This window comes from Protopterus annectens, chromosome 4.part0 (assembly GCF_019279795.1).
Source record: "Protopterus annectens isolate FY-2018-M chromosome 4.part0, PAN1.0, whole genome shotgun sequence".
NCBI lineage: Eukaryota > Metazoa > Chordata > Ceratodontiformes > Protopteridae > Protopterus > Protopterus annectens.
In genome coordinates, this window is record NC_056733.1 from 213434141 (window position 1) to 213453662 (window position 19522).

General features: G+C 40.4%; 1 protein-coding gene across 3 annotated transcripts in view; it reads right to left on the reverse strand.

Moving 5' to 3' along the window:
- The window catches only part of LRRC45 (leucine rich repeat containing 45), a 1637099-nt gene that overhangs the window by 1101283 nt on the left and 516294 nt on the right, over positions 1-19522 (reverse strand). The window lies entirely within an intron of this gene.

The following is a 19522-nucleotide window of genomic DNA, read 5'->3' on the forward strand; positions in this document are numbered from 1 at the left end:
AACTATATCTTTACACTTCTCTGATTCCTGGTGTAGGATTCACTGAGGAGTGGAAAAATGTATGCCCACAGCAAACAGGGTCTTGCCATCCTTTTCACACCTGGCTAACAGGTCTTTAACTTTTGGAGCAAATAGAGAGAAGCATCCATGGCAGCGTTGATGAAGAAAGACTTGAAGGGGTCTACAAAGTAGCACAAGTGCATCCAGGAGTGACTTCTCAAGAATATGCCTGAACCCGCTGCTCTGGCTACCCCTTTGATTGTATGTGCAATCAACTGCATGGATGAATTACATATTGAATCCAGGGTGGCAAGCTGGGAGGCAAGTTTGTCATGTACCTCATCAGACACAGCTACTGCTGAGGTTGCTGAAAGTTCTGTGATCAGGTCCCTTTGAAGACGGGTAAAATGTGCCAAACAATTCATCGACCGTACGGCAAAGGTCAGTGAAGCATAAACCCACTTCCCTAATATAGCATCTACTGACAAGCCTTTGGACCAGTGGGGCTGATCCTCTGGGGGGGACAGTATTTTGTCTGGTCTCTGGGGGATTGGCTCAACAGTGTCAGGGGCCTTCCAAGCACACTGCACAATGAGCTTAACCAACACATCTGCAGGTGGGGTCACCCAGGAAGTAGAGGGTCAGGCACGGAAAGTATGTAAGAGTACAGATTCCTCTGGGGAAGGATTGGTGGGCTTCCAGTCACCCCTGTTTCTCAGTATCTCTAGTATGTCTCCAAAGGAGACATCTTCAGCAGGCGAGTGTGGGGATCCTTCCCCCTCATCGTAATCTGTATCTTCGGTGAGAGATTCCTCAGGTTAATCAATGTGCTTCCTCCTGCATGATTTCTTACAAGGTGGCTCATCAGGGGGCAGGTCTGAAGAGAACTCCGAAGAGAGGGTACCCTGCTGCTCCCGTGCCCGTTGCCCCAGTGTAGTGGACTGTGGCAGCTGTGATCCAGAGGACATATATACATGGCATTCTAGTGTCGAAGAAGCCAACTGTGAGCTGCTGACATGAGTGCCTTCTCCATAATCTGGAAGGCAGGCCCAGCCAAAGAGGGATGGGAGCCCAGAACCAAGAAAGACGACCTCTTAACCGGGGTCACACCCTGCTCTGACAAGCCCATCTCCAGGTAACGAGCAGTGAGAGGAATCGGAGCTGTCAAAGCAGCTGGAACCATAGACAGCACTGTATGTATATGTATATATATATATATATATATATATATATATATATATATATATATATATATATATAAATGACTAAGCAATAAAGAGATTTTAGAAGAATAGAAGTGAAAAATTTGAAAGATTTTGTGAATCCTGACGCATTTTGAATCTCTATGCAGCAAACAAGATCAGAAGAGATGAGGAGAGGAGCACTACGGGTAACGTTAGCTCAAGAGTTTCTGGCTGGTGCAAACTTGTTATAATGGCTGAGTTGGCTCAGTGGATGGAACTGAAACCCATCTGTCATGAATGAATGAAGACTGACAACATCAGATCAAAGGGTTACTATTTACAGAAAGGATCTGTGATGGAGGGCTAGAGGCTGAGGTAATACAGCACTTGGTAGTGCCCACAGCCTACCATCTAGCACTTCAAGCCATAGCCTATGACATTTGCAGGTCATATGGGCATAAAGCATATAAAGAGATGTATTATGCAGAACTTTTATTGAGCTGGGACTGCAAGGGATGTAACAGGGCACTGCAGGACCTGTGAGCAGTGCTAAAAGGTAGGCAAGGCAGGAGACAAGGTCAAAGCTCCTTTGACACCTTTGCCTGTGATACAGGAGCCATTTCAGGGTGTAGCTATGGATACTGTGGGGCCTCTGAGTATACCAAGTTCCACAGGGAAGAAGAATATCCTGGTGGCAGTAGATTATGCTACTAGATACCCTGAGGTGGTGGCTCTGTACTTCATCGAGGCACAGAAGGTGGCAAATGCTTTGTTACAGATTTTTAGCAGGGTAAGTTTCCCAAGAGAAATATTGGCTGACAGAGGTGCCAGTATCATTGTCAGACCTGCTGGCTTGTCTGTGAAAGTGCTGTGGAGTAAATCATCTAAAGACCACCCCCTACCATCCCCAGATTAATGGTCTTGTGAAGAGGTTAAACTCCATACGAATGACCATGCTACAGGCATTTGCAGACCAGTTTAAGAGAGAGTGGGGCAAATATTTGCCCCATCTGATGTTTGCATACAGACAGGTACCCCAGGAATCTACAGGTTTTTCACCCTTTCAGTTGCTGTATGGGCACAGGGTGAGGGGGCCTTTAGATGTGATTCATGATGAGTGACAGGGTGAGTGGGAATCCCACAAGAAGTCTGTTGTGGCATATGTCCTAAACCTCATGAACAAGGAGCGCCCATGGGCTTGGCCCAACAGTAGAAAATGGTCTGGTATGACAGGAATGGTAGAGTCCGCAAGTATGCTGTGAGACACCATAGCCTGCTGTCCCACAGCATACTTGCGGTCTGGTATGACAGGAATGCTCGAGGCCGCAAGTATGCTGTGGGACAACAGGTTATGGTTCTCATTCTCGTCAGACACAATAAGATGCAGGCAGTTTGGGAGGGACCCTTCAAAGTGGTATGGAAGGTCAGTGATGTTAACTGCATGGTAGAACTGCTAGGCAGGAGGCAGGGGCACAGACTGTACCATGATAACATGATGAAACCTTACCATGATAGGGAGGCCCTTGTGCTAAGTATCTGCAGTGGATGACAGGAGGAGTCTCAGGGGGACCTATGGCTACATGGAGCCAGCCAGCAAAATGCCACGTTACTGAGGTGGAGCCTAGGGCTTCAGGCATATGACATGACAGTGCAGCACTGTAGTGGGGTCAGCAATGCCAGTGCAGACAGAATCTCAAAACAGGGTATGGGTTAATGTAGTCCCAGACAGGCTCATTTCTCTCAAGCACCATTTCATCTCTCACCTATTTCATCTTGCCTTGCTTTAGTAAGTGACCAGGGAATAGTAATTGTCTAGATCAGTCAGAAAAATATAGTGAGATTAGTTAAGTACTGTTTTTCTGAATCTGTGCAAATCTATTCATCTGTGCTATTTTTAATATTTCCTGTGACTGAAACTCTTGTGTTTACTGTAAACAGATATTTAGTAGTGGTTGGTCTTTTGCAGAATATTTTAATCTCTGACAGTACTTATATATATTTGGTGGCAGCTCTGGTTGTTCCTGAAAGTCTTGCTGTTGGTCAAACTACCATTTGTATTAATATTAATTTCTCTCAGTATAATTGGGTACCGTTGCAAGAGCCTTACAGTAGCTGGCTGGTGGTTTAACTACCTTACAGTCTGGGCAGAAGGGGGCATAGCTAGTAAATCCATGTCAGCCTTTCCCAGGTGTGTGTGTGTGTGTGTGTGTGTGTGTGTGTGTGTGTGTGTGTGTGTGTGTGTGTGTGTGTGTGTCTCTGTGTGAAAATCAAATGTCAAAGAATGTGTGTGTCAGCTGCTTGGAGCACGGACACAAAACACTGGTTTCACAGAGAGAGAGCAGTAGAGGACTTTGTTGGAACACTTGGCTGAGGACTCAGCTCTACAGCTGTGCCAGTGGGGAGTCTTACTGGGGACCTGGAAGGAGACAGAGAAAGCGAAACCCAGACCCAGGACTGAGTAAGTGTTCCCTGTGTGCTCTTAAGGGAAACTGTGCTTGATGCAGAGAGCTGCATCTGGAAATAATGTGTGTCTCTATTCTTATTCCGACTGAACATCCCTCTCCAGTGTCAGTGGTGAGGATTCAGGGTCCTTGATTACTGGCTCAGAGAGGGGACGTCACATGCTGCATTTCTGCATGATGCTGGAGAAGCAGAGTGAAGAAATATATATGATGTGACTGGAACTACAAAAGTACAATTCTCAGTGGAAATATGGCTCAAATGGATCCCCCCTTAGAATACTTGTACTGCAAGAACGAAATCTATCTGATAACTAGAAATGTTGAATCCAGAAATTTGATGTTTTCCCACAGAAAGTGGATTAGATGAGAAACAGGTTTAATTATGCAGCAGTCCTGCATGCTGCTGAGGAAAAAGTCATAAAGTCTTTAACTCTTACTTTTCTTGCTAAGGAAAAAGGCAAACTAACAGAATGCAGAGGAAATTCAGTAATTACTGTCAGCCCAAATGAGATGACCATTTATTAGATATCTATTCTTTACAACATCACAAAGTCCTACAATGACTATACATGCATGCTGCTAAGCTGAAAACACACTCAAAGACTGTATGTTTGGCAAGCTGTATGATGAAGACCTTGACTAAAGCTCAGCTGGCCAGAATGTAATTACTGGCTTGGACATCTGACATCATAGGCATGGAGGATAAGTGTACCCATGGGGGGAGATAGTGGTTCCTGCATGACTTGCACCACTCATCTGGACAGTGGAGGATCATCATGATGTAGGGCACTTGTACATGTAAGACAAAGGTATGGTCACTAAAGCCAGTGATGGTATCTCTTGCCAGCACATATGTGGTGCATGCATAAGTAGACAGAGAAACATGAGTAGCCCTAGCAGTAACAGAAATGCTAATATCAACACACATTAAAAATGGTCTCATCCCCAGAACACTAGTGACAGCATAAACCACCCTCATGGCTGTCTGGATGACAGTCTCCCATGGACAGTGTAATGTTGAATTGAAGGGAGGCTTGAGGGTAGGCAGCATGAGATCTAATCATTACAAAAAATTATAAGGCAAAAGTAAGAATTAAGGACAAGGAAGTACTGCAAAAGAAAATTATATGAAAGAGAGACCCATGTGAGACTGAGAATCCAAAATGGAACCCAGAGAAAATATCACATTATTTCACTTAAGGATTTCAGTAAGCATGACAGGAAGAAGTAATACGTTTTCAACCAGTTCTTCAGACTGTATACTAGAAAAGGGCATTCTGCCAATGTGTAAAAGCAAAAACAAATGAATTCGAAATAATGCATATGTTGTTGAACAGAAACATGAAAATCAACTTACTCCTGAAGTGAAACAACCCAATAGTTTGAAGTCTTAAAATGAATCAAAGACAGTGAGACAGGTATGCAGAACATTGTTCAAAGAAAATGCTGAGGATTAATATAACCCACTTTAGAAAATAAAGTATATATTGTACTGTGCTTGTTCACTGGAATGTATACATGCTGTTTTTTTCCTTCTGTAATTAGTCTAAACTATTCTGTTATTGCTTACATTTTTGTATTTTTGTTTGTAAAATGATTTATGTTTATCTCAGGCTGAGCCTGAAATTGGTCAATATTGATCAGTGCACTACCCTGGCAAAATAAATAAATAAACAAACAGAATGCAGAATTTAAACTAGATACTGGTGCAGAGTACAATATCTTGTCAAAAGATACTTTTAAAGCCTTGAGGTTTATTTGGCTCTGAAGAAAGAACTGTGTATAAACAGTTAATCAGCTGTGTCTACTGGTGGCACCATTAGGTCAAAAGTTATTGATATGCAAGCACAAGCCTAAAAAGTTTAAATATTCTTTTTTAAACACAGGTACCTAAAAAATTAAATTATCCTAATATGCTGGGTCATGCAGCTTGTGAGAAGCTGTACATGGTAAAAATAAATTAGTTGTGTGAAAATAAAGACTACATTCAAAATCAATCACAGCATCACATAGACATTTCAGATATTGTGTAAAACCAAAACAATGACCTGTATGCCTAGGCTGTTTTGTTTACAGGCTTAGGAACTTTGCCAGGAGAGTATCGTACACAAATGAAGCCTGATGATGTGCCACTGATATATATTAGAAAAGTAGTGCCTGTAGCACTCAGAAGCAGAATAGAACAGAAAAGTGAAGATGTTATTAAGGCGACAGAGTCAAGAGGATGGGTGGACAGTATGGTCACCTCTGTTAAGAAACACAGATTTGGCATTTATAGAGATCTGCAACATCTAAGGAGAGTAAAATGACAACAGCATTACCCACTGTGTGCAGTTGAAGATGTGGTGTCAGAGATGCCAAGTACCAGGTGCAAACTAGGGTTTATGGCAAATAAAACTAGATAAAAGCTCAACCAAACAAGGCTTTACTGGAAAAGCTCACCCAGACTCTGACGCATCTTGCTATGAAGAAAATGTTAGTTTGTTTCTGCTTTCTTTCATTTTGTATTGTTTCTCTGCCTTCTTCTATTTTCTATATTGTAATTTATTTACTTTACACTATGTTTTACTTGTATTCTGCTTTTAATTGCATTTTAAACTACGAAAGAGACGACAGCTGTGTGTCTCTTATAAGTCGCACAGAAATTAAGTTTTCCCCCACTCTCCCTTACTGCTGCTGTTGTGTTTTTAAACTAAACTGTCTTTCTAGCTTCCTGCCCCTTATGTTAATTTGACCACATATCTCCTTCCCTCTCCTCTTTAACTGGCTACTGCGAGTAAGCAAATAATTATCATTTTATGAGATCACTCCTCTTCAGCTATTTAAATGTATTGGCCATCTCACTGTATTCCATACACCCAGAATACGAAGTGCCTACCCCCCTTCCAATCTATATTGCTCTTTTAAAATTACTGGCTTAAGTTACCCTCACTTTCATGTCTAAATGCTTAATGTACATTGCTCTTAGGATATTAACACATTTTTCCATCTTACCTTTAAAATCTGCAACATCTACTCCAAGATCACCAAACATTGGAGAGCCTACATTCTGCCTTTCAGCAGTCATCTTGGGATTAGTGCTTCTGTTTTGTTCCTGGCGAAAGAAGGAACACAGGGGACATTGTTTCCTGGAGACTGCTGACCACTGGAAAGCCTAATAACGGCTTCACTGGTTCCAGTTAAGAATTTATACTTGTATTTTTCTCCTCATGAGAGAAGGAGCCGAGTGCATCAATTCCTGTTACTGACTGGGCAGTGAGAGTCTGTGTTTGACCTTCCTGACTGGTGTGGTTGCTATTCAAGGCAGCTACCAGAAAAAGGCTACAACAAGCCTACAAACCCTTGTATCATCTGGGACAAGATTGTTGATCACCAAAGGGTCTGTCACTTTCTTCTCATCTTGGGATTGGTGATACTGTTTTGCTTCTGGTGAGAGAGGATGCAAAGGAGCATGGTCTCTCAACAGCATGAAGCGGTGGTGAGACCAGAACTAGTAGTAGCCAGGAAGTAGCCTTTTAGATGACTTCCCCTCTTTTCATCATTCTTGACAAACTAATTATTTTCACTAAGTACTGTTTGATTTGCTGCTGTACAACTTAACTTCAGAATATCTGCCTAAATACTGCATCCATAAATCATCAGGTACTCATTAGTTTCCTCTCAAGTGTGTGGTAGTGAGCTCTATAGATGCAGACACCTTGAGCTTACATTTTTCCTGTAAAACCACCCTTGAAATTTCACCAATGCCTGGTTGCACACAGCGCAACTAGTTTGTAGTGACAAGCACTGTTTCCAGAGTTGCAAATCAAATACTATTGACATTAGTTTCTATTATCACTACAATCATATAATCAATACAAAAGGGTTTGCTGCCATGGATATAAACTTTCCCACTATCTCCATTACCAGCTTGGTGGATATTGGCATCCTGAGACAATGTAGAAATCACCTCATGTTTACTGACTACTAGCTAGTTCTCAAACTGATATTGTATGTGAGAGATGTAGTTACACAATGTCACTGAGGGCAAATCTCTCGCATAAAAGCACTCCTAATGTTAATCAGGTTGTCAGTAGTCAAACTCTGCACCCATCAAACACAATTCTAAGCAGACACATAGATCCACATATGCTGAGGCACTTAAATGCAACCTTCATAAACCACAAAGACCTCTTAGACAAAGTACAGATAATCACCCACAAAAGTAAGCACACCATGTAAAAATTGGTCAACGGTACTAACAAAGTCTACTGTAGAGAGAAACCAGACGAATAACGTCAGGAAGAAAAACTTTAGTTCCACAAAGCTTTCAGGTTAAAAACCCTACTTCAGTGTGATCACACCGAAGAAGAATTTTTAACTTGAAATTTCTTCTGGTAGGGGTTTTAACTTGAAAGCTTGTGGAATTAAAGTTCTTCTTCCTGACTTTATTGGTCTGGTTTCTCTTTACAAACTTGTTTTTCTTTCAGCTTTTCCCGGTTAGGGGTTGCCACAGCGGAGCTCCAGTCCGTTAATGATTGGCAGTCGATTTTTATGGTGCCGAGGTGCCAGCCCAAAGCCCATCCTTCAACGAAGGCACACCCATTCACGCATGTCATTCGAATGCCACTCGACTGAAGGGAGGACACGCAGACTCCACACAGAAGGCGCTCCAGCTGAGAATCGAACAGGAAAACCTCTTGCTGTGAGGCGACAATGCTACCGCTGCACCACCGTAGCTTCTTTTTCTTTACACATAACAAATGCCCTCAGCAGCCTAGAATGCACTCTTTTGAAACAACACCCACAACACATACAGCAGCCCAGAATGCACTCTTTCAAAACAACACCCACATCAACACATACAGCCACACCTCAAGGAGCCTTTACTTCTAAGCCCATAAGGCAAGCCACGCACAATCCAACATTCTGGTCATTGGAGACTCCATTGTGAGACACACTGATGTCCCTCTCACCAGGCTGAGTAAGAAGAAAGTCATGGTCAGTTGCTTATCAGGGGCCACATTACACACACACTCAGGTCACTGGACCGCAAGTAACAGAATTACCTCAGTCACAGTCCATGTGGATGCAAATGACCTGACAGTACTATTTTTATGATGACTTGGCTGGTGACGGCCTGATTCCAATGTTACCTTTTAGTTAACTGAAGGAAGAAAACCATGGCAAAAATTATGAAGTGCAGCACCCAGCAGGATAAGAACACTCTCATCAAACTAAACAAACAACTCAGAGGACAAATAAAGTATGTTAAAGTCAAATTTAAGGTAAATTTGGCATCCCAGGCAAAGGACAACCAAAAGGCATTCTTTAGCTATGTCCACAACATCAAAGGCAATACACAATCGTGTGCAGAGCTTATTGTTAATGGAGCCACCTATACTGAGTCAGAAAATAAAGCCAATCTACTGGTCAACAAATTCAGCTCCAACTTTACCCCTCTCTCCTCCTCAACCTTTCCTCAGCAAATACCATCAAATATAACTCCCCCTGCTATCACTAGGGAACATGTTCTTAATGCTCTATCTAAGGTCAAGAACACTGCATCAATGGGCCTAGACAATAATCCAGGAAGCCTTTTAAACAGCATGAAACATGACCTATCAGACCCTCTGGAACTGCCACTAAACTGTAGCCTCCAAACATGATTCATGCCTCATGAACGGAGAACAACAGTCATCCCTCTGCACAAAGGTTGGCAATCTACAGACCCTGGAAACTAAAAAAAAATCCATAGGTCTCACTAGTCTCATATGCAAATTATCATGGAAATGATCAATAATGACATAGGAAACCTCAAGACACTGGACCCAACCCAATTTAGTTTCGTAAAGGGCAGGTCATGCCTACTCAACTTGGTGAATTTCTTTGAGAAAGTCACCAAAGCAATGAATGATGGCAAAATGGTAAACACAGCCTACCTTGACCTAGCCAAAGCATTTTACACAATACCCCACTCAGGCATTACTGACAAACCCAAAATGCTAGGCACAAACTCTTATGTCACCCAGTGGACAGCCAGCTGGCTCACAGACAGGACCCAAGAAGTTAGAATTGGGGAGTCCATCTCTACAAAGAGGCATGTCACAAGTGGAGTCCCTCAAAGATTGGTTCTTGGACTGCTCCTTTTTGGCATTTACTTCTCTGAGGTCAAGGCCAATGTCAATGGCTTCTGGCTGACAAAGATTTCAGATGACTGCAAATTAGGAGTGGTCACTGAATCCCCCACTGACGCAAATGTTCTCTAGAAAGGGCAAATAGACAAATAACTGGTGTCAGAGTCATGGAATAAAACTAAATGCCAAGAAATGCATAAAAGTATCATTTGGGAAGTTATCCACTACTGGTAACTATCATATTGACAGCACACCCCAAGATGTGACCCTGTAGTCAGGGACTTGGGAACACACATAGACAGTAATCTAGCCTTTGACCATTATATGTCTACACTAGTGATGAAATCATTCTATGTTGTGCAACTTATCAACAAAGGTATGGCATCTGGGTCCAAGAAAGTCATCATTCCACTGTATTCAGCTTTCATCAGACCTATCATTGAGTACTAGATGACCCCTTTAGTTTGTACCTAACCAGGCATATCCAACAACTGAAATGCACACAGAGGTTCCTTACTAAAAGAATACAGGGTGCAAGTAGCATGCCCTATACAGACCACCTCAAATCCCTATCCCTGTATTCTGTCTCCTACAGGCTGCTGAGGGGAGATCTATGCCTGGCATACAAGGCATTGTACGACCCCACTCTGATGGAGCTTCTGCATATCCATAAAACAAACAGTACCTGAATTACCATTTCTGAAGATCTAAACCTTGTCTGTAATATAAATAGGACCTGCTGCAGAGACAGGTATGCATCCCAGAAACTACCCATTCTCTAGAACAGGCGCCACATCCATGTGAAGCAGAGATTCTCCCTAACCCAATTCAAGTGTCGACTCAAGCGGCATGCACACCAGCAGTCTAAAAGGTGCTCTCCTACCCCCTACTTTTCCCCACCAGTAGCCTTCCTCCCTGCTAATAGCTTTTGTTTTTTCTTTTTCAAATAGCAATTCTACAGCAGTTAGATGGTAACAGACCTCCTTTTCCCATGTGCTGCAACATACTGCATTACTGCTCCGCTTCCCTGTTCCTCCCACGTTTCTATTCTGTTACGACTTTTAATCCCTTCTGAAGTGCATTTTCCCTCTCACCATTAACCTCAACCCAATAACTCTCAGCCCAACCATAACCCTTCTGTTATACTCACTTTAGGTTACCTGTACAAATTGCTTCTTCACTGACAGTTTTTTTTGTTGTGATTTTTGTCTCGTACATTCCTGCTTTTTGGCTCTGCCCACTCTGTTCACCCTTCGGGCACACTCCGCTGCCCTACCCTGCCCCCATTTCCCACCCGCCCCCACTACCTCTGGCTTTATATCCACTACACCACTCCCACGTCACCCCAGGCCTATCACATCACACTCCACGCACACCCTCATTACCTACCACCACCACTCACACACCATTCACAGCATATAATACTACACACCTCCCGCATCTCTTTCATCCAAACCTCCCCCATCTCATTCAATCTCAACTACCAAGCTTCTTCCCCGATCAAACATCTCTATCTTCTCAACATTACATACCACTTTACCTAGTCTTCCTTAATACACTACAACAATCATGCACACCATACCTGCACTTCTCATACTTCTTCCCTCTATCTTCCTGACTTTTCCTATACCCCACCCTATCACTCAACTACCAAATACTATAAAAATGAATCATTGTACACTTCCTATATCTCACCCCACCTCTATCAAAGCAACAACTCTCTCCTCTTTCACCTAAAGCTCTTCACTTCCTCACATACATACCACAGTCCCCACAATCCCTTTTCCATATGTTTTCTTCCACTACAACCCAGCTCTAGTAATGCCTCAAAAAATGCTATTCCATCTCCCTGAGCTAATCTCTATCCTTCTTTCAGGTGACATTCACCCCAACCCTAGACCTCCCATCAATCGGAGACCAACTCCAACCCCAACACCTTCTCCTCACAAATCTCTTCTCTTCACCACTATTAACGCCGAAAGCCTATGTAACAAACTACCCATCTTTCATGCTTGGCTTTCCCATAACAACACTGACATAGTATCAACCCTGACATGGTATCAGTCTCTGAAACATGGCTGAAACCACATCTGAAAGACTCTGAAATCACCCCACCCAACTATATAATCATAAGAAATGACAGATTTCAAAAGAAAAGCGGTGTGGAGTAGTCCTGCTTTATTCTTCCTCTCTATCAGTCTCTCCTTATACCAACCACATACCTAAATTCAGAATAACAGAAATAATCATAGCTCTTCTAAAAATGAATAACCACAAAAGCATAGTTATTGCTACTCTGTACATTCCACCTGGGAATAACATCCCCATTCTTGAGGATATCCTCTCTTGGTTCTCAGCTAATATTTCAGCTAATATTTCAAATGAAACTATCATCTTAGGAGATGTTAACATTAACTGGACTTCTATTCAAACTCCACCTCCCATAATATTAACCTATAAAACTTCTCTCAATTAGTAAACTCTCCTAATAGACCAAATAAAGACAACTCCTCAAGCAGTATTCTGGATTGGATATTCGTCTCCCAAAACCAATAACATCTCTGACAGTGGCACTTTGTCAGATTCCCTCAGTGATCACCTGCCTGCCTTCATATACTGCAGCCCTTCCTCCCTTCACCTACATGACTACATCTTAACCCGCAACCTCAAAAATTTCAACCCACAATCTTTTTCTGACTGCTTAAAAAATGAACTGGAGCCCCCTGAAAACTCTTCCTCTTGACAATGCCATTACTTACTTTAATACTTCTTTCATTAACCTGCTAAACAGCCTCGCCCCTCCCAGAACAAAATGAGTTAAATCCAAAACTGCCCCTTGGCTCTCCAAAGAAACATTAACCCTCATGCATACCCATGATAAATCATGGAAGCTCCACCACAAACATAAGACTTCCAACTCCCTCACTGAATATAAACAACTTCATAACAAAGTTAAAAAAAATTGCTTCTGACCACAAAGACTACTACTCCAAGCTCCAAAATAATCAAAATCCAACCCCCAAAAATTCTGGAACTGTATCTCTGCCCTCCTTAGCCCAGGCCAGAAAGACAATCCCTGCCCTGACCCCAGCTCCATAGACCAAATCACAGCCTCCAAATTTAACTCTTCCTTCATAGACTTGATAGCTAAACTTACCATATCCTTTCCCTCAAAACCCTGCCACCCTTTCCACTTCTCTCTCCAACAGCCATTGTATGACTGCCACAAATACTTCTCATCCCCCTCTCTTCTCTCTTAAGCCCATACCTGTCACCACTATAAAAAACTCCTCCAAAAACTAAAATCATGCTCCAACACCCCAGCCAACCTTCCTTAAACTGGCCGCTGATGGCATACCTCTCCCCATCTGCATACAAATCAATTGTTCCATCCAAGAATCCTATGTTCCCCTCCTCTGGAAAAAAGCCTTTATCATTCCCCTACACAAAGGAGGCAATAACACAGACATCTCTAATTTCTGCCCCACAGCCATTCCCACCCCAGACATTCCCTCCCCATCTCTAAAATTTTTAAAAAAAATGTATCCACCTTCAACTTTTACCCCACCTTTTAGATAGCCACCTGCTAACCCCAACACAACATGGATTCAGACCAGGACATAGTACCATCACAGCCCTACTTTCCTTTCTTGAAAATATTAACAGTGCCCGCGATTCCAGCAATATCGTATCATCCCTTTTCTTAGGCCTATCTAAGGCCTTTGATACTATTTCCCATAGCCTAGTACTATCCAAGCTCTCGCATCTTAATCTCTCTTCCTCCACCGTAAATTGGTTTTCCAGTTATCTCTCTGGTTGACAGCAGGCCGTCAAATGGAGCAACTGCACCTCCTCCTACCTTGACACCCTGACTGGTGTCTCTCAAGGTTCTATCCTGGGCCCTCTTCTATTTAATATCTTCATTAATGACTTTCATCACTGCATCCCCAACATCAAACTTGTCCAGCACACAGATGACTCAACCATTATCTGCTCTGCTGTATCCCTTCCAAAACTCATGCAGATAACATAAGCTGCATTTGACAGCACTGAGACATGGATGCTAAATAATCACTTAGCTCTTAATGCATCCAAAACCAAACTTATGATCTTTGCCCCTTCTAAAACCACCAAAATAGACAAATTCTTTCTCTATACTAAGCCAAAATAAAATGCCTGTTGAAGTAGTCTCCCCAAACTAAACTTCTAGGTATCCTTATTGATCAACTAATATTTGACATTCACTTTCAAGCCAACATAAAAAAAACTCACCAGAAACTTGGTATGCTTTATCGCAACAATTGCTACCTCACTTCTGCAACCAAGCTTACCCTCTCTACCACATACCTCCTCCCCTCCCTCATGTATGGAGCCCCCTCCTCACCAATCTTCAGGCCACCCTCAAAGCTAAATTGGCACCCTGTTACAATAAGATCTCCAAATCTCCTCCCACCATGGCAACTCCTTACACTCCATGAACTGGCTTGAACTCCCTAATTACCTCTCTTACATCCCTCTCCCTTCTCCTCCATCCTTACCATGCAACTTCCTAATCGAACCCTCAGATCCAATAATCAAAACCTTCTTGAAGTCTACAAACCATCACATACCCCTGGGCAACTTTTTTTTATCTTTCTCCCTAGCATGAAAATGGAACTCACTTCTTCCCCACCTCCGAACAACACAAAATCTTTCCTCTTTTAAGATCTTGCTCCATTCATATCTCTCTTCTGCATGGGGGTGCTCCTGCTCTCACCCCTCCTAACTTCCAACCTACTACTCCTTCTCCCACTCCCATTCTCTTGTCCTTCAATCCTTTCTCTAATCTCTCCCTAATCTCACATCTACTTTTCTCATCCTTCATTCTCTCCCCCTTTTCACACCCACACCTGTGTAGGCATCTGGCTGTCACCCAATATGCCATGCTAATTCTTCTCCTCATAGTTCACTCAAACATTATAGTTTATTGTTCACTGCTACTACTGCATCCAAATCTATTGTTCCTTATGATCTAATGCCTCTGTCAATTTGTATCACATTATCTATTAACTACTGCTCAGTTTGTTTTTGTAATATACTGTATTATCTTTGCATGTATTGGTGATATTTTTGTGTGTATTTTGATGCTTTCTTCCCAGGCCTCCATTGAAAAAGGGCTCATCTTAGCCCAGTGGACTTTCCCGGTTAACAAACTGCAAATAAATAAAAGTGTAACTTGCACAAATGGGTGGAGAACAGGAAATTCATCCCTTGTTTGGCATCCATGTCTCTAATGGACACAGACAGCCTGAAAAGGGTTCTTCTCCCAGGACCCTACTTGTAAGTGTTTCATCTCCCAAGTCCCTGCTTACATTTATCAAGAGTACCAGAACTTGTCAGAGATTTGGGCTGCATGGTTAGTCTTAAAAAGGTCATTGTGATTGTTAGCCTAGTAAACACTTAAAAACCTATGTACCTACAAAGCAAGCTTTGAATAGTGTAGAGTTAATGCAGCACTAAAAAGGCATAGATTCGTTGGACTTAATATGTCCATTTGGAGGTGAAGGTTTGGAATGTATTGCTAATATAACGGTCTATTAATATGGGGACGAAAACAAGAACAGCATGTCAGACTGTTAGAGTTTGCTTATCAATTAATTAATTAAGTCCTTGGCAAATGGGTGGGTGGGCTGGTCTTAAGACCCTATTCAGCCACAACAGCTCATCATATATAATAGAAAAGTGCAATCTGAGTACAGTCTGGTACAATGACTCACTCAACATAAAAAATAGAATAGATAACTAAAGTAAAAGTAATTTTGCAAAAGCAGACAGAACTTAGATAAGCTACAGTTGCAATAAGTAATATAATATGCATTATATACAAAACAAGTATATAAAATAGATAGCTTGGCATTGCTAAAAAGTAGAAGGTAGTAGTGAGGGTGAGGTAGGGGGGAATAAAGCCAACATATAGGATTCAGTAGTTAACCACGGTCCTTAAAGTAATTGCACCTTACCTCCTTAACAAGGTGTTGATTAAGATTTGTTGTGAACTCTTGGAGAGAAATTTGTCTCCACTTCTCTTGGTAGCTTGTTACACAGGGCTGTACCAAGCCTAAAGAAAGCTCATTCACCTGTGACAGTTTTGAAGATGGGTTTGAGAACAGTGAATGTGCCCGCTAAGCTGCTTCTGAAGGAGTACACATGTTCTCTAAGCAGAAGTGTTCTTGTCCAAGGAGGGCAGTACCACTTAGTTAAAGAAAGGAACCTAGGAGATAACTGGCTCCCAGAAAGAGCGAGTTAAGAGTTATAAGAAGATTACAGTGGTCTGAGCAACTGTTGGCAAGAAGGGCAAACTAAAAAAATTATTCTCAGTGATCTGTAATTTTGGATTATTATAGGAGGAGAGGAAAACAAACAGAGGGACTTCATATTCCATTGTGGGTAGGAGTACACTTTGGCAATGATTTTTCATGTTGGGAGGGAGACCAAATGGGAGATTTTATAGCACAGTTTTAGATGAACTTTAATGATGATGTCAGTGTGGCTTGTTAAGGTTAGGGTCTAGTGTGAGGCCTAGGGATTTATATTCTGAAATGCGATAAATGATATTGAGTTGATTATATGTAATGGAAAACACCAGAAGTTGAGGAAGTTTATGTGTATGGAGAAAAAAAGCATAACATGTTTTTTTTATGAACAGAGGCAGGCTGCAGGTCTCTTCCAAAAAGCTTTATTCTTAGATCACACACAAGCACTTTCACCAACTGGCTTCTTCAGGTGCATATACAAGAACTAGCAACACACTCATATTTATACTATGCATCTCTTAATTAACTAATAAAAAGCTTAAAGGTATATAAAACTTTAAAATAAAAATAAAAGTAAAATTAAAATAAAATATCAACCTTATAAAAACTCCTATCCTTATTTTCATGACACATATGAAGCCATAAATGGTATAAATATATAAATATTCCCCATAAACATATATATATATATATATATATATATATATATATATATATATATATATATATATATATGTGTATATATAAAAAACAACATAAATACAACTTCAATAAATACCATAGTTTATAAAATACTTGCATAAATGTGCACAGTCAACAATTCAACAACTAAATGACTATCTACGTAAGGCTCTATTTTTTAAAAAAGGTCTCAATGGCACATGGTCATTCAGGCCATGTCCACAGTCAGCTCTCATTCTAACTATCCATTTTATTTCCAGATTTTCGGTTTGTGTCACCACCCCTTATAGTTTCAAAATACCTATATATCACTCTAAAAGTAAATTGATGCTCTATACTAGTTTCTTTTATGTGTTTAGATAGAGCATTAAAGGAACTTCTCTTTCTTCTCTTTTTAATGTGATACATGTGCTCTCTAATTCTGTATTTTAATAATCTGTCCGTTGAACTTATTACATATTTTACAGGTAACTAGATAAACTAAATGTGAAGAATCACATCTAGCACTGACATTAAAATTGAAACATTTGCCTGTATCTGGATGCACAAATATACTATCTGTACTTATATATTTACAAAATTGGCATTTAAAACATGGTCTGGTTCCTTTTTCTTTGTTACGTGAATCAGTGTCTCTGGGACCACATAATTGTCTTTAAGATTTTTTATTTCTAAATGTAAATTCTGGAAAAGCACCTATCAATTTGTTTATTTGCTTGTCCGAAGTTAAAATATTCCAGTGCCTATTAATAATATCAGTATACCGTCTAATATTTCTTGAATAAATAAAACATGGTTTAAGTGTTTGTATTTTTCTGACCCGATCATTAATATTACTTTCTATTGGTTTAGAAAAGTAGGATTTGGCTCTAGTGTACCTCACATTCCTTACTGCATTGATACTAGAATCAATTAATTTTCTATCATAACCTCTCTCTAATAAATCAGTTTCCACTACGGTTAACTGTGTAACAAATGCTTCATCCATAGCATTAAGCCTGGAAGCTCTATAAACTTGATTATGGGCTACGTTTTTAAAAATGAACTGAGGGTGCATGCTATCCCACCTAAGGAGATTGTTAACGTGGCATTCTTTCTTATACATTTTAACAATCAGGTCACCATTTCTGGTCCGCATGACTGATGTATCTAAAAAGCTTACTTCCTTATCTGAATAGTTCAGAGTAAACTTAAGAAAACTTGTAGAACTATGAATATAATCAGTAAACAATTGCAACTTGTCAGTAGAATCATTCCATATCATAAAAAGGTCATCTACAAATCTGCGGTAAAATAATACATTATTTACAAATTCATCTTTCATCAGAAATTCCTTCTCCCATTTCAGCATTACAGCATTGGCATAACTACTTGCACAAGACGTTCCCATAGCAACGCCTTGATTTTGCCAAAAGACCTTATCCTTGTATATGAAAACATTATTCTCCAAAACAAGTTTTAATAACCTGCATATCAAGTCTATTTTATTACAATCATAGTTACCATTGCTATACATTAAATCAGCTACATTCTTTATTCCATATTCATTAGGTATAACTGTAAATAATGAGACAACATCTAATGTGACCAATAATGTCTGTTTATACATATCAAATTCCTGAAATTTAAATAGATCTTTAACAAATTGTTCAGTGTCCCTAAGGATATGTTCTGAGGTGTTAATAAGGCTTCTCAAAGTTTTTTCCAAATAAATGGAAATTGCTTCTGTGCACCAATTCCTATCGGACAATATTGGTCTTATTGGAGGATTGTCTAAACTTTTATGTAATTTAGGTAACCCTTGTATTATTGGAATTGTGGGTTTAGCAATAAAAAAATATTGAAACAGCTTCTCATCTATGATATTATTATCTACTAAAAGCTTTAACTGTTCATGAATGTATTTAATCATTTTATTAACCTTTAACAAAGTGATAGATATATAAAAAGTTCTTCACTTAGGAGAAGGAACATTCTTTCATCATAATCATCGTTATCAAAAATCACTATGGGTCCCCCTTTATCCGCAGGATGTATCATGATAGAATTATTAGTTCTTACATTTTTCAGAGCAACATATTCATCCTTAGATAAATTATACCATTTATTTTTATTATCAAACATTTCTTGTTCATTAAATTTCTTATGGATTTCATCAATGCATATTTTTTCAAATGCAGAAATCAGTGGATTCATGTTAGGTATAAAGCTACTAGGTTTGCTAAACACAAATTCATTACTCATACTATTGTTAGAAAAACAATTTCAACATAAGGTTTCTGGTGAACATTTTGATATCTAAAACTACTTCAGTAATGTCAGAGTCCATTGTAGGAATAAATGGCAGTCCTTTACCTAAAACCTTAAGTTCATTATGTGTTAAAGAATACTGTGACAAGTTTACAACTAACTTTGGTTGCTTAAAAACACTTTCTTTATGGTGTAAGGACTCACCATATTGTCCATTTGTTTCCTTTTGTGCCTGGTTGCACTTCTTCCCCTTATTTGCGACTGGCTCTGCCGACCTCTTCCTTTGCTGTTTGACCAGCACCTTGTTGGTAGCGGAAATTGTAAACTTGTAGGTCGAGTGCTTTCCAAAAAAAGGGGTAGTAGGAGTAAGTTCATCATCAAAATCATTCTGTATACTTCCATTTACTCCTTTATGCACTTGCGCTTTGATAGTAATCTTTCTGCTCTTAACGGTTATGCTATCTGGAGCAATCGAGTTACAACCTAACTCTGTCATCGTAGGGCCACTCCCCTCAGATGTCGGTTGTGGATCATTG